The 13,419-nt window shown below is 41.8% G+C and overlaps 1 non-coding gene across 1 annotated transcript; it reads right to left on the reverse strand.

Moving 5' to 3' along the window:
- Positions 1 to 885: 885 nt before the first annotated feature.
- Trnal-cag (transfer RNA leucine (anticodon CAG)) lies at positions 886 to 969 on the reverse strand. The gene has a single exon. It is a non-coding gene; the product is annotated as a tRNA-Leu (tRNA).
- Between the last annotated feature and the right edge of the window lie 12,450 nt (positions 970 to 13,419).

Here is a 13,419-nt window from a genome sequence, read left to right on the forward strand (position 1 = left end):
TGGAGGGACATAATGAATCATAAATGATCACATAAGTGCTAAATAATTTTCGAGTCATCTTTGCGTAGCAAGAAATATGACTTCCACCGAGGGACTGTCTGCGGAAACTGACTTACCAAAAATTTTTCGTCAATCTTTTTTTTTTTGTAACCAAATCTTTATTTGAGAAAAAACAACAAATTAATCATCTCTATGGTTGTGAATTACAAGTTTTCATATTAATTTTTGTTCATCTGCTTATGGTATTTGTTACTCTTATTTATTTTTTTAGGACATGCTGTCCATTTGCTAATTTTCCTTTCATTCTTTTCGTTTTTAAGCACATCGGTAAGTTTTTCCTATATTCGTTTCTGAGCGTAGTGCATTTTCATTGCTGTATGTTTATGTCCAAGTCTGTTGTGGCAAATAATGACACGACTGGAATTTCTCTGATGTCACAGAGTTATTCACTTGCAATGTGTATACTAAAAAAATGAGCATAGTTACTTATATACTGATTACATTATGTTATATCTATTAAAGTTACATATTGCATTTAAGGCATGAAAGGATGGTAAAAACAAAGGAGGTCCATTTCAGTTCGGCGTTTAAGCATGCATCACATATTATTTACATGGAAGACAGATCTGACAGTTGAAGGACGAAAGGAGAAAGCAGAGATGAGCGAAAGAGGGTTTATTAGTACACATAATGACTTTGTGGCACTTAGGAAGCGAAAGAACACTTTAATATGTACCTGTTATTCCAGTGGTGGTTGGGAGGTTGTAGCACTGAAACACTACACCCTAGGGTGTTCTCACAGATATCTTTTTCTTTTTGCTGCAATCGGGTTGCGGAAGGCATTGTTGAGTACCAGTAATAACTGAGTAAGAGAAGAAAAATTATTGTCAGGAGTGGGATTCGAACCCACGCCCACAGAAGTGGACTGCGACCTGAACGCAGCGCCTTAGACCGCTCGGCCATCCTGACATCCAATGTGATTACTACATTTATTTGTATCAGTACTTCATTCCGTGCCCAAATTATCTTCAAAGGAAGATCTTTTTTTCTGCCGCTGCGCAGCTTCCAGGCTGACCTGCTAAGGCCACGCCCTGCGCTCGGCTCGCGCAGCTGGGATCCTGCCTACTTCCTCATTGCAACTTCTCGCAGCTTGTCTCAGGACCGAGGACAGGTAGGTGGCATTGGTATTCGAAACACTGACAAAGAAAAACATCTATCTTTCTAGGCACTTATTTTCTTGGTTTTTTTAAAATCGGCCGAATATAAAAATGTGACCAACTGAAACAATTGTTTTAGGCTACAACGGAATTATAACCCAATACTTACGCCGTGTATATTACTATAATGACAGCTTACTTCATTTAAAATGCCAGGTAGTTACAGCACGTACAGTAAATTTGATGCTGTTGGTCAGCATCTGGGCTAAACGTGGAAAGGAAGCGACATATATGGCAGAAAAAATGTTTACAAGGAATATCCTAGACGAAATATCGAGAAACCCAAATCCTATGTATTTACACTTCGTACAGACCCATCTTAGAAGGAAGTAAATATTTTGTAAGAAATATTTACATCCCTTACGAAGCTGCGTTAATATGTTGCTACAAACGATTTTAAGAATAGACAAGTCTTTGCAAATGGTTCAGTTTTCGTTTTTTTCCTAGTGAACCACAATTCTGATCATAATCATAATAACCACCCCCACGTCTGTGCAGAAGTCCGTGTATCGTTCCTAACTATTATGACGATAAAGTATAATGTATATGACTGAAAAATACACAGAACCTGGAGATATTTTTCAGCGCGCCTAAAAACTGTTGCGTGCGAAGCGTCTGAGATACGTAATTGGTCACTTCTATTTATTTTATTTTTATTTTTGCCAGAATCTGGATCGCAACGTATTACAAGGTTTTGGTCTAGTTTTGCCTACACAAAAACCCAGACTGAATGCGATAAAGGTATACCAGGATACGTCACGAATGACGTTTGTATATGCTTTCATACCCCATCCACATGATCGTGTTTTCTAATTCTGCTGCTGCCTTCGTTGTATTAGCGTGGTTGTTCAGTCGTATGTTGATACTGAAAATATCCGCTTCAGTTGCGACTTCGTTTTGTCACAAACGCGACCGGTTCCGGGCAAACATGGGAGGAAATGTGATGTAAATTCTTCTAGCATACATGAAACTGTACAAAAAGAATTACCAGTAGTACTTCATTTACAAACATAACTGAGAAAGGGTGAGCGGACTAGCCAGTTTAGAAAAGTGGAAACCCTGAAGGGAAAATGAAATGTGTGGGGGTGTGAAACTGTGCGAGAGGAAAACCGAGGAATTGTTGAAAGCACTAAAACGGAACAGTAAAAGGAGGAACTCAGATAATCAGCTGCGAGGTGGTCGCTTCAGTGGACGCCGGGCCGGCCTCCACTGTGGGAAAGGCAATAAAATTATAATACAAGGGAAAAGGGGTTTGGGAGGGGGCGGAGTAAAGGGGAAGGGCAGCATACTGCTATGACTACTTTCGATTTACTATCAAAGTACTGTACAGTTGTGATCTAAAAAGCTGAATAACAATAAAAAGGAGACCGAAGGAAAAAATCAGATGCATATAATCAATAACATCTCCTTCTCTATTTACAACAGATGGCCAATGCTGGGGTAACTTTTCGATTCCGCGACTGTAGAAATTACGTAGTTCTGAGGCAAAGAACTTGTACGACTAGTAAATAATTGTTAACGCTTACTGCATGAAAGATGACGGAGTGTCTTTATTATCAGAACGGCGTAATGAATGATTGCCTATACTAGAAGAGGTTGGAACGCCAATGGAGATGAAACGGCAGGCGGAACTCAAGCCCTGGATGGGAGGTCCACTCAGGTGTGTTGGTCCTGCTTAAACACAGGAAGTAGCTTGACGAGCTGGTGATTGTGGCTGAGCGGTTCTAGGCGCTTCAGTCTGGAACCCCGCGACCGCTACGGTCGCAGGTTCGAATCCTACCCAGGCATGGATGTGTGTGATGACCTTCGGTTACTGAGGTTTAAGTAGTTACAAGTTCTAGGGAACTGATGACCTCCAATGTTAAGTCCTGTAATGCTCAGAGCCATTTGAACAATAGTTCAATCAGTGTTTGGTCCCCCAGGTCAGATCGTCAATGAAACCTTTTGAAGTTTTAAGAAGATTACGCAACAGTGTTTGTCAAAAATGTCCGATTTGTGCAGACAGGAGAATTGTCCCAGACTGACTACCCCCTGAAGTAGATCTTAGGATCTCTTAATTCCATATATTACAATCTAAACATAAATGAATGGTGAAGGTAATTAATACTACTAAATGATAAAAGTTGTTTCTTGTTATATGTTTATTACAGATTAAAAAAACTCCTTTATGAGAAATGTCTATATTTGCTAAGTAAAATTATTTATCAGTTGCCCAACTCAACCCCTATTTGTGGCCACACGATCTAACATAAATAACACGAAATGACTGAAACTATCTACGTACCGAACACTAGAAGACACTACTATCAAAGATGATCTACATTGGTGTGGGACCTCAGTGGAAATAAAGTAGAGTGAACACAGCTGTTTAACTTTATAGCCCTTAAGAGCCGAAGTAATTTGCGATATCACTGTATGTACTGCATCTGGCGCGTTGGCGTGCTCGTTCCTTCCTTTTTTTTTCACCGAATCGTTTAACTGAGGCGGATGGTGAGGACAAGTCCGGTATTCAGCTAGTGGGATGTGGAAAACCGCCTAAAAACCACTTCCAGGCAGGCCGGCCCTCGTCGTTAATCTGCCGGGCGGATTAAATCCGACCCACCTGGGAATCGAGCCCGGGCTCTTAGGATCTGACATTCTGTCGCGGTGACCACTATTTTTTAATTGCCATCTGTCGTGCTGACCACTTTTTTGCTCTATCAACTTTTTGTTTTTATTTTTTTATTTTTTATTTCTTTACCATTTATTACCACTTTTTTAGCAGCGCGTTGCGGCGCCTTTTTTTTAAAAAAAAAGAAAAAGTAAAAGAAAAATAAATACGCGGTTCCTTCGCTTTATGGTCTGAAACGTCCCCTTAGAAATATTATGCATGACTGTGCTTAAACTGACACACAATATTTTTTAGCGCAACGCAGTCTGACTTTCAATGATCCCTACAAAAGAATGGCCCTGACTAACATTAACCTATACCTTTCACAAATCACTTACCTCACAAAAACCTTCGTTACTCGAACTACTGCAATAAGAGCGAGCGCCACTACTGCCAGCTAAATAAAAGATTCAAACTACTGAAGGCACTAACTACTGATAGCCATAGTTAGCAAATGGAAGATTTTAATAGAGAACAAACAATTTATTTACCTTAATAGTCATAATATATATAGCAGTTCATGACATCCAGTCTCACAAATTTCAAAACTCCGCCATCTCTCTCCCCACATCCAACTGCGCACCGCTACGCGCTGTTAACAGCCAACAGCCCAACACTACAATGGCAGACAACAATGAAAACTAGCCACAGACTACACACAGCACAGCCAGTGATTTTTATTAGGAGCGCTACGTGGCCTTACCAATAAGAAAACCTAAACAGCCTACTTACAGGTCCAGCAACGCGACCACTTTTGTTTTGGTAACAGGAAGGCAGGGTAAACAAACAATCTTTATTCGTACGATTGTGCTATCCCAGGGGAAAGTATCGAGACAGCAAAAACAATTTGGAAACCATAAAATATAAAATCAATGTAAACGCCGCCTTCTTTTTTTTCTTTTTTTGTGACATGAATATAGTAAATGACAATCCTAGTCACGGGCGGGAGTAAAAATTAAGTGATCATCTGCATCACAATCCCTGCAGCACGCGGTGTCGCATCATAAATCTGGCAGCAAGCCATATAATCTTGCCCATCTCTGCCAATGTGGCCGGCATGTGTTTCTCCTGCGTCGACCATTCGAAGGACCATTATCTGAAGCGGTTTCGGTGTTTACCATCGTTGTTTTTTTCATGTGAACATAATCCAGTCATAACTGACGCCAACAGGTAGGGGCCAGTTTTTCTTCTGAGTGTGCCATGTGCCAACCGCACAGTACTATCTCGTACACGTCTGCGTCGATGGAAGAACTCCAGCCACATAAGAAAACTCTTTCAATCACTAGGATGGCAGAAGGCGGTCCTTTGACTACTATACTCTAATACTGTCTTCTCCTCTCTGTGTTCTACAGACGAGAAATACGAACTCCCAGCCACAAGGACAGAGTTCACATAACATCTAAACATAACTATAGACAGAGGAAGTGCTCTCAATTATTGAACGCTGCGTACTCAGCGACGACTGCCAACCCAGAGATGAAGTCCAGACTCGTATAGGTTCGCAAGAGTACAGTGCCTAACCTAACTATAAACTCTCCAGCCAGCCATTGTGGCGGAGCGGTTCTAGGCGCTTCAGTCTGGAACTGAGCGACCGCTACGGTCGCAGGTTCGAATCCTGCCTGGGCATGGATGTGTGTGATGGCCTTAAGTTATTTAGGTTTAAGTAGTTCTAATTTCTAGGAGACTGATGACCTCCGATGTTGTCCCATAGTGCTCAGAGACATTTGAACCATTTGAGTGGCTACACGGACGTCATGACACCTTAGCGCGAAGACGCAATGCAGAGGTGACCGGCCGCTATCGGCTGATATTGTAGTAGGGCTGGAAGGATAAGAGGATAATACTTCCGAGCTCTGCAAATTTTGGATGCAGGTGCGAAAAACGAAGAAGCTCCACCTCGGAAACGAATTACGAGGGTGGGGAGCCGAGCCTTGCTGGGAGGGAAGCGGTGGAGAGAGGTCTTCCGTTGTGAGTGCCCTGTGTGACGGTTGCTCGATATCAGCTTTGTTGGTACAGACGGACTTCCTGTCTTTACTCTCAGGAAAGTTGGTTGGTTGGTTGTTTGGAGGAAGAGACCAAACATGGAGGTCATCGGTCTCATCGGATCAGGAAAGGACAGGGAAGGAAGTCGGCCGTGCCCTTTCAGTTGGAACCATCCCGGCATTTGCCTGGAGCGATTTAGGGAAATCACGGAAAACCTATATCAGGATGGCTGGACGCGTGATTGAACCGTCGTCCTCCTGAATGCGAGTCCAGTGTGCTAACCACTGCGCCACCTTTCTCGCTCTCTCATGAGAGTCACAGAACAGTTATACACTCTACTGTTGCCACCTTATACGATTCTGGACTTCTCCAGGTTGGAAGTCGTTGTTGAGTATGCAGCGTTCAGTAATTGAGAGTACTTCCTCTGTCTATACTTATGTTCAGACGTTACATGACCTCCGCCCTTGTGGCTGGGAGTTCGCGTTTTTCGTCTGTAGAATACAGAGAGGAGGCTAAAGTATTAGAGTATATTAGTCGGAAGACCGCCTTCTGCCGTCCTAGTGATTGCAAGAGCTTTTATTTTGCGGCTGGAGTTCTTCCATCGATGCAGACTTGTACGAGAACCAGCACACCAACGCACCGTAAGCAGTACATACGGTGATATCGCAAATTGCTTCGGCTTATTAGGGCTATAAAGCTAAACAGCTGTGACCACGTTAGTTTATTTCCACTGAGATTCCACACCACCGTAGATCATCTTTTAAGAGTAGTTTCTTCTAGTGTTTGGTATGTAGATGATGTCAGTCATTTCGCGTTAGTGGTATTAGACTGCGCAGTCATAATAAAGGGCAGAGTTGGGCAATTGATTAATAATTTTAGGCAACTGTACTTAAAGGGTTGCTTTTAATCTATAATAAAAATTTATTAAACAACAACGTTTATCATTAGCAGGATTAGTTGCCTTCATCATTCATTTATGTTTAGATTGTAATTTGTAGAATTACGAGATCCTAAGATCTGCTTCAGGGGGTAGTCAGACAGGGCCAAATCATCACTTTAGCTTTCATAATTTTCCGTTGCGCACATTCTTTAATACGCGCCAGGAGTAGCATTTTGGAAAGAGCAAGAGGTGGGCCAACGCGTTGTTGACTTCCTCAGTGTGTGAAGTTCATTCTCTGGAATAAATCATCCAGTTTTTCTGCAGCCGTAAGAATTTGTTTGTCTGTACATGTTCATCGCATCTACCGACTTTCGCCCTATTCAGATAGTTTCTCGTGATGCGTCGTTTTTCTGTCTTAGAGTGTATGTGTGCGGTGTCTGTTCTGACGGACATGTTCTTGATCCAACGCTGTGAGTACCGTTCTGGCACTTGTTTTCAGCTTTCGGCAGAGACCTATTTTAGTCCCTAATTGTGACCGACGTCGGTAGCTGGCACGAAATAAGTAGGAGAGTGATTCTATGCTGCAAACACGTTGCCTCAATTGACCGAGAGTGATTAAACAGTTGTTGTGGTCTTCAGACCTGAGACTGGTTTGATGCAGCTCTCCATGCTACCCTATCCTGTGCAAACTTCTTCATCTCCCAGTACTTACTGCAACCTACATCCTTCAGAATCTGCTTAGTGTATTCATCTCTTGGTCTCCCTCTACGATTTTTACCCTCCGGGCTGACCTCCAGTACTAAATTGGCGATCCCTTGATGCCTCAGAACATGTCCTACCAACCGATCCCTTCTTCTAGTCAAGTTGTGCCACAAACTCCTCTTCTCACCAATTCTATTCAATAACCTCCTCATTAGTTATGTGATCTACACATCTAATCTTAAGCATTCTTCCTTAGCACCACATTTCGAAAGCTTCTATTCTCTTCTTGTCTAAACTATTTATCTTCCACGTTTCACTTCCATACATGGATGGCTACACTCCATACAAATACTTTCAGAATCGACTTCCTGACACTTAAATTTATACTCGATGTTAACAAATTTCTCTTCTTCAGAAACGCTTTCCTTGCCATTGCCAGTCTACATTTTATATCCTCTCTACTTCGACCATCATCAGTTATTTTGCTCCCCAAATAGCAAAACTCCTTTTCTACTTTAAGTGTCTCATTTCCTAATCTAATTCCCTCAGCATCACCAGACGTAATTCGACTACATTCCATTATCCTTGTTTTGCTTTTGTTGATGTTTATCTTATACTCTTCTTTCAAGACACTGTCCATTCCGTTCAACTGCTCTTCCAAGTCCTTTGCTGTTTCTGACAGAATTACAATGTCATTTGCGAACAAAGTTTTTATAAGGAAGTTTATTTTGGTAAGGTGACCCATTGCCCTACTGTTAGCGCCGAGGCTACCACCGTCTCCTCCGTTCCAGGAGGCCGGGTTAGCCAGCGGCACTTCCTGTGACTGCGCTGAGTGTCCCGTAAGCCGCAACCGTGTCAGAGGTCAGCGCGGCGTTCCCGGAAAAAAAGCGTGATGTGGATCCAGGGCGGAAGCGGGAGCCGGCCGTTAAGTGTCGCGGCGCCGCATTTCCGTCCCCGCCGTGTAAACAAACACTGGCGCGCCAGCAAGTGCCGTTCGCAGAAGCGCCGCTAAATATACGGGGACAGCAGGACCGCCGCAAACTGGACAGCGCCGCCGCCTGCTGCGCCTCTGCAGCGCCGCCGTTCTTCAGGCTGCTGGCCAGCTCTGGGACGCACATCGGGCAGAATCCCGAAAAAAGGGGTCATTAATAAAAGATAAGAAAGGCCGGCCGGTGTGGCCCAGCGGTTTTAGGCGCTTCAGTCTGGACACGCGCGACCGCTACGGTCGCAGGTTCGAATCCTGCCTCGGGCATGGATGTGTGTGAAGTCCTTAGGTTAGTTAGGTTAAGTAGTTCTGAGTTCTGGGGGACTGATGACCTCAGCTGTTAAGTCCCATAGTGCTCAGAGCCATTTGAACCAAGATAATAAATTCGTTTAATATGTTGGCTAGTGTAATGCTGGGACAATTGAACCCCGGTGTTAGAAGCGACCGGTTGTTTTGTCCGAGGATCAAATTTCGTACAGAAGAAATTTTTTGTTCACCCAAATTAGGCTGAAACCTTTGTAAGTGGAGGGTATTCCATAACGTGTGTAGCTAACTACGAACACTTGTTTCATTATTTAATCATTAACCAACAACTGATGTTTGGTATTTAACTTGTTAGCGGAATACAAGCAAAAAATTATAAAGTGCGAGCGAAAAATGTGACATGTTTTAGACCTAACGACATTCTTTTTCATTCCGTCCTTGAATACGTACTGTTGTCTTCGCTAATCGGCTTCAAAATGCAGCTACTAGACGAAGCTCCGGCTTGGAGCCAATATTTAAGCGGCAGTTCCAAAATACCGTTTCTTACATTGAGAAAATAGAACTGAAAATTTTACTAAAATACGAATGAAAGACGTACACACACAGTTATACAACTGTTCTTTCTATAACATTGCTAATAATCTACGAAATATATAATTAGTAAACATAAATAAATATTTAAATATGTTAAAACTTAAAAAGTACTCTTTATAAAATAATTATAATGTTTCATATTAATAAGATTTTCCCTGAGAAATTTAATTCTGTCACACTATATTTCACTATTACATACCTCGCCTTTGCAGAAACGGTCCTCGACGAAAGTGAAAACTATCGTGGGAAGCTGTTGTCCTCTTGTCACCTGTTGCAAAGTATTACGAGGAATCAGATGCTGAAGATACCGAAGGGGATACAAATGTCGGTGAGAAACACGAAGAAGAAGCAAACGAAGGTGACGAAGAACCACAAGAGGAAGAAGATTAAGAAAATTTGTAGATATGGCTCTGAGAACTATGGAACTTACCTTCTGAGGTCATCAGTCCCCTAGAACATAGGACTACCTAAACACATCCATGCCCGAGGCAGGATTCGAACCTGCGACCTTAGCGGTCGCGCGGTTCCAAGACTGTAGCGCCTAGAAACGCTCGGCCACCACAGCCTGCAGATTTATAGAACTTTCAATTTTTGTTACGAATATATTCGTATATTTTCTGTAATAAAAACACTAATAGACACAATTCTGAAATAAAGTGTAACATTAACATTTCAAATGTTCAACGAAGATTGTTTAGTCCGCTTCATTAATATTTCCAGATTCTTTCCGCCATATCGGATCCGCAATTTTGAATTTTTCAACTCTGATATAAAAATTGTTATCAGAGTAGTCAGAAACACCATTATACCCATTTATGATCATATTGGAACATATTGTGCAGTTTTTGCTGAGTTTTCAGGATTCTGGAGCACTATGCGACGGGTCGAGATGGTCAACAACTCCTCTAAACTGGTGTGCATAACTTGAGGACGAAAGCAACGTCCTCATGATGTGTCACTGCCGACTAACATAGCTCGATGAAATTTGGACAATAGGTCAGTCTCAGTAGAGAGTGTAACTTAGAGAAATATGCGATGAGTCAAACAGAAATGACAGTTTTCTTCAGAGGCCATAATTACACTACAGTCATCGCTATTCACTACGGTTAACCAGACACTGCAAAAGGCAGGACATGGCTCTTCATAAGGTGTGCGATTACCCACGAGTGGCAATACTTGCTTCCATAGTGCCCATAAGGTAGGTAAGGAGTTCTTGTGGTAAGGCGTTCGATTTCTCCACGAGCGCGCTTTATAACTGCCGGATGGTCGTCGGTGCATATGGATGTACTGTAATACTCTCCACAATGTATCCCACATGTGATTGATGCGAGTTAAATCGAGAGAGGGGACAGGTCACTCCATCGCCGAATGTCCACCTGTTCCAAGCAATCCTCCACCTGGGCTGTTCCGTGGGATGGCACATTGTCATCCATAAAATTAAATCAAGTCCGAATGCACTGCTGAAAATGAGTGCAGTGTCACAATAACGTTGACGGGTAACGTGTTAAAACATTTGGAAGGCAGTGCGCCCGTACAAAATGATGCCGCCTCAAACCATAACACCTGAACCATCAAAACAATCGCGTTGTACAATATTCCTCGGAGCATCGCGTGTTCGCAACTCTCGCCATCCGAGGATACATCCAAGAGTGTAACAGAGTATATTGCTAAATGGCTTAACCATGAGTAGAATTTCAGGTGCAGATTGCTTATCTAACAGCTTTCAGGGGCAACAAAGATTTTATTTTCCAGATATCGTACAGTTAGTGACCGAATTTATAAATTTAAATTGCCGTCGTAATGTACTCATCAGTCTTATGTTATGGTTTTAACAAAGTAAGACAGGAATTACGGCTGGAGTTGGGGAGGCGGCGTGCAGATTATCCAGAATATATTCATCCAGTGTTTGAGAATGACAGCACTTATTGCAACAAGTCTTCCACATAACTTCAAACCTTTTCTAAACTACTACTCTCAAGCACCACGCACAAAATAATGAAAGTATAAAAGTTTATAGCGTATTACATTTTTGCTGTTCATACGGTAACGTTTCAGCAGCAAGTATGACGTTTTAATGTATTACTTCTTTACTACTACCTCTGTTCGCAACACATTTAGCAGCAGTATCTATATTTACCACCGAATACACCTTTTAAATCATATTATTGTACGGCACATAGTTGGCGAGTGAAAAACTAGCTTTTCTTAAAAGACCTTAAGTGATTATTTATTTATTTATTTATTTATTTATGCATTTATTTTACCTGGCAAGATTAGGGCCTTCAGGCCCTCTCTTACACCTAACCAGGCATACTCAGATTGAACGAGTTACAGTTACTAAATAACATTAAGAACATTTAACGTATTATGCAGTATTGATGTCAAACGAAAAAAAATTGAGATTATAACAGTAGTACAATGATAGTTATAACAATAAAAATAATTATAACAATCAACGATAATAATGATAATAATAATGATAATAGTAATAATAATAATAATAATAGTGACTAAGTATATGAAAGTAAACATACATTTCTTTTGTGAATGTCAGTTTGTTGGGAATTTTCTCGTTATATTCTTGCAGCTTGTGAGTTATTCTCATCGAGCAGAGACATAAGACGATAGAATGGGGTGAAAGAGATATATAAGAGGTAGATAGGTTTGAGGAAGAGAAAAAGAATGGTAAAATTCGAAGCTGTGATGGAGAGAAGAAAGAAAGAGATGTTAGGGGCACAACAATGGTGGCTATACCGTCCCTAATATGTAAGTTTTGAGTTCCCTCTTGAATGTTGAGTAGTTCTGGATAAGACGCAGATCACAGGGGAGTGCGTTCCATAGTCGTATGGCTGCGATGGAGAATGACACGGAGAAAGATTTTGTGTTATGTAAAGGTACAGCCAAGATGACAGACGTATCCGATCTGGTATTGTGATTGTGGAATGATGATAGATGTTTAATGTGAGAAGATAAGTATTGAGGGCACCAGTGGCTAAGAAATCGATGAAGTAAGCACATCGTGTGGAGATCGCGTGCCTTATGTGGGCGTATCCAACCTAGCTGGGAGTATGAAGGACTGATATGATCATACAACCGAATATTGCACACGTATCTGACGCAAGCATTCATCACTAGCTCGAGGCATCTAGAATTTTCACTATTCGTGCCGTGTTGAACTACATCGCAGTAGTAAAGATTAGGCAAGACTAGTGTTTGGACTAATTTTTGTTTAACATGGGTTGGAAATATTTTTCTAAATTTTTGAATTGCATGTAGGGAGGAGAGCGATTTCCGGCAAGCTGTGACTGTTTGTTCTTCCCAGTTTAGGTGTTCATCCAAGATTATTCCAAGGTCTTTTACTGTTTTTTGGTATGGTAGTTGGGTACCATTGAGGAGTATTTTAGGGACCGTTTCGCGAAAGTACCGGCTGATTAACTTTGGATGAGATATAAGTGTGACCTGGGATTTCTTGGGGTTTAGTTTCAGACCTAGGTTCTGTGCCCATCGAGAAACAGAGCAAAGATCTGCGTTCATACTCGCTACTGCGCCAGCAATGTTTTTGGGGCTTGCACTTATGTACAGTTGGATGTCGTCAGCATATAGATGGTAGCTGCAGGAGTGAATCACTGAAGAAATATCATTAATATACAGTGAGAAGAGTAGTGGACCAAGGACGGAGCCTTGGGGAACTCCAGAGCGCACGCTTTTCCATGATGACTTTTCCGACCCACAAATGACTTGTTGACTTCTGTTTTTGAGGTAGCTGTCGAACCAGTGTATTGCGCTGTTTGAGAAATTCAGCTGTTTCATTTTAATTAGTAATATATCGAAGTCAACTGTGTCAAAAGCCTTGCTAAAGTCAAGCAGTGTTAGGATAGTAGCTTCACGTCTGTCCATAGCATGTTTAATGTCATCAGTTACTTTGATTAATGCAGTTGCTGTACTGTGGTGCTTTCGAAAGCCTGACTGATATTCGTCATGGATGTTATGAGTTTTGAGGTAATCCGTCAGCTGTTCATGGACGATGTATTCTAGGGCTTTAGATATTGCAGGTAGTATGCTGATCGGCCTGTAGTCACCTGGCGACTTAGGGTTGTCAGTCTTGGGTATAGGCTGGATTAAACTTTGCTTCCACTCAGTAGGA

Source organism: Schistocerca gregaria, chromosome 3 (assembly GCF_023897955.1).
Source record: "Schistocerca gregaria isolate iqSchGreg1 chromosome 3, iqSchGreg1.2, whole genome shotgun sequence".
NCBI classification, from domain to species: Eukaryota; Metazoa; Arthropoda; class Insecta; order Orthoptera; family Acrididae; genus Schistocerca; species Schistocerca gregaria.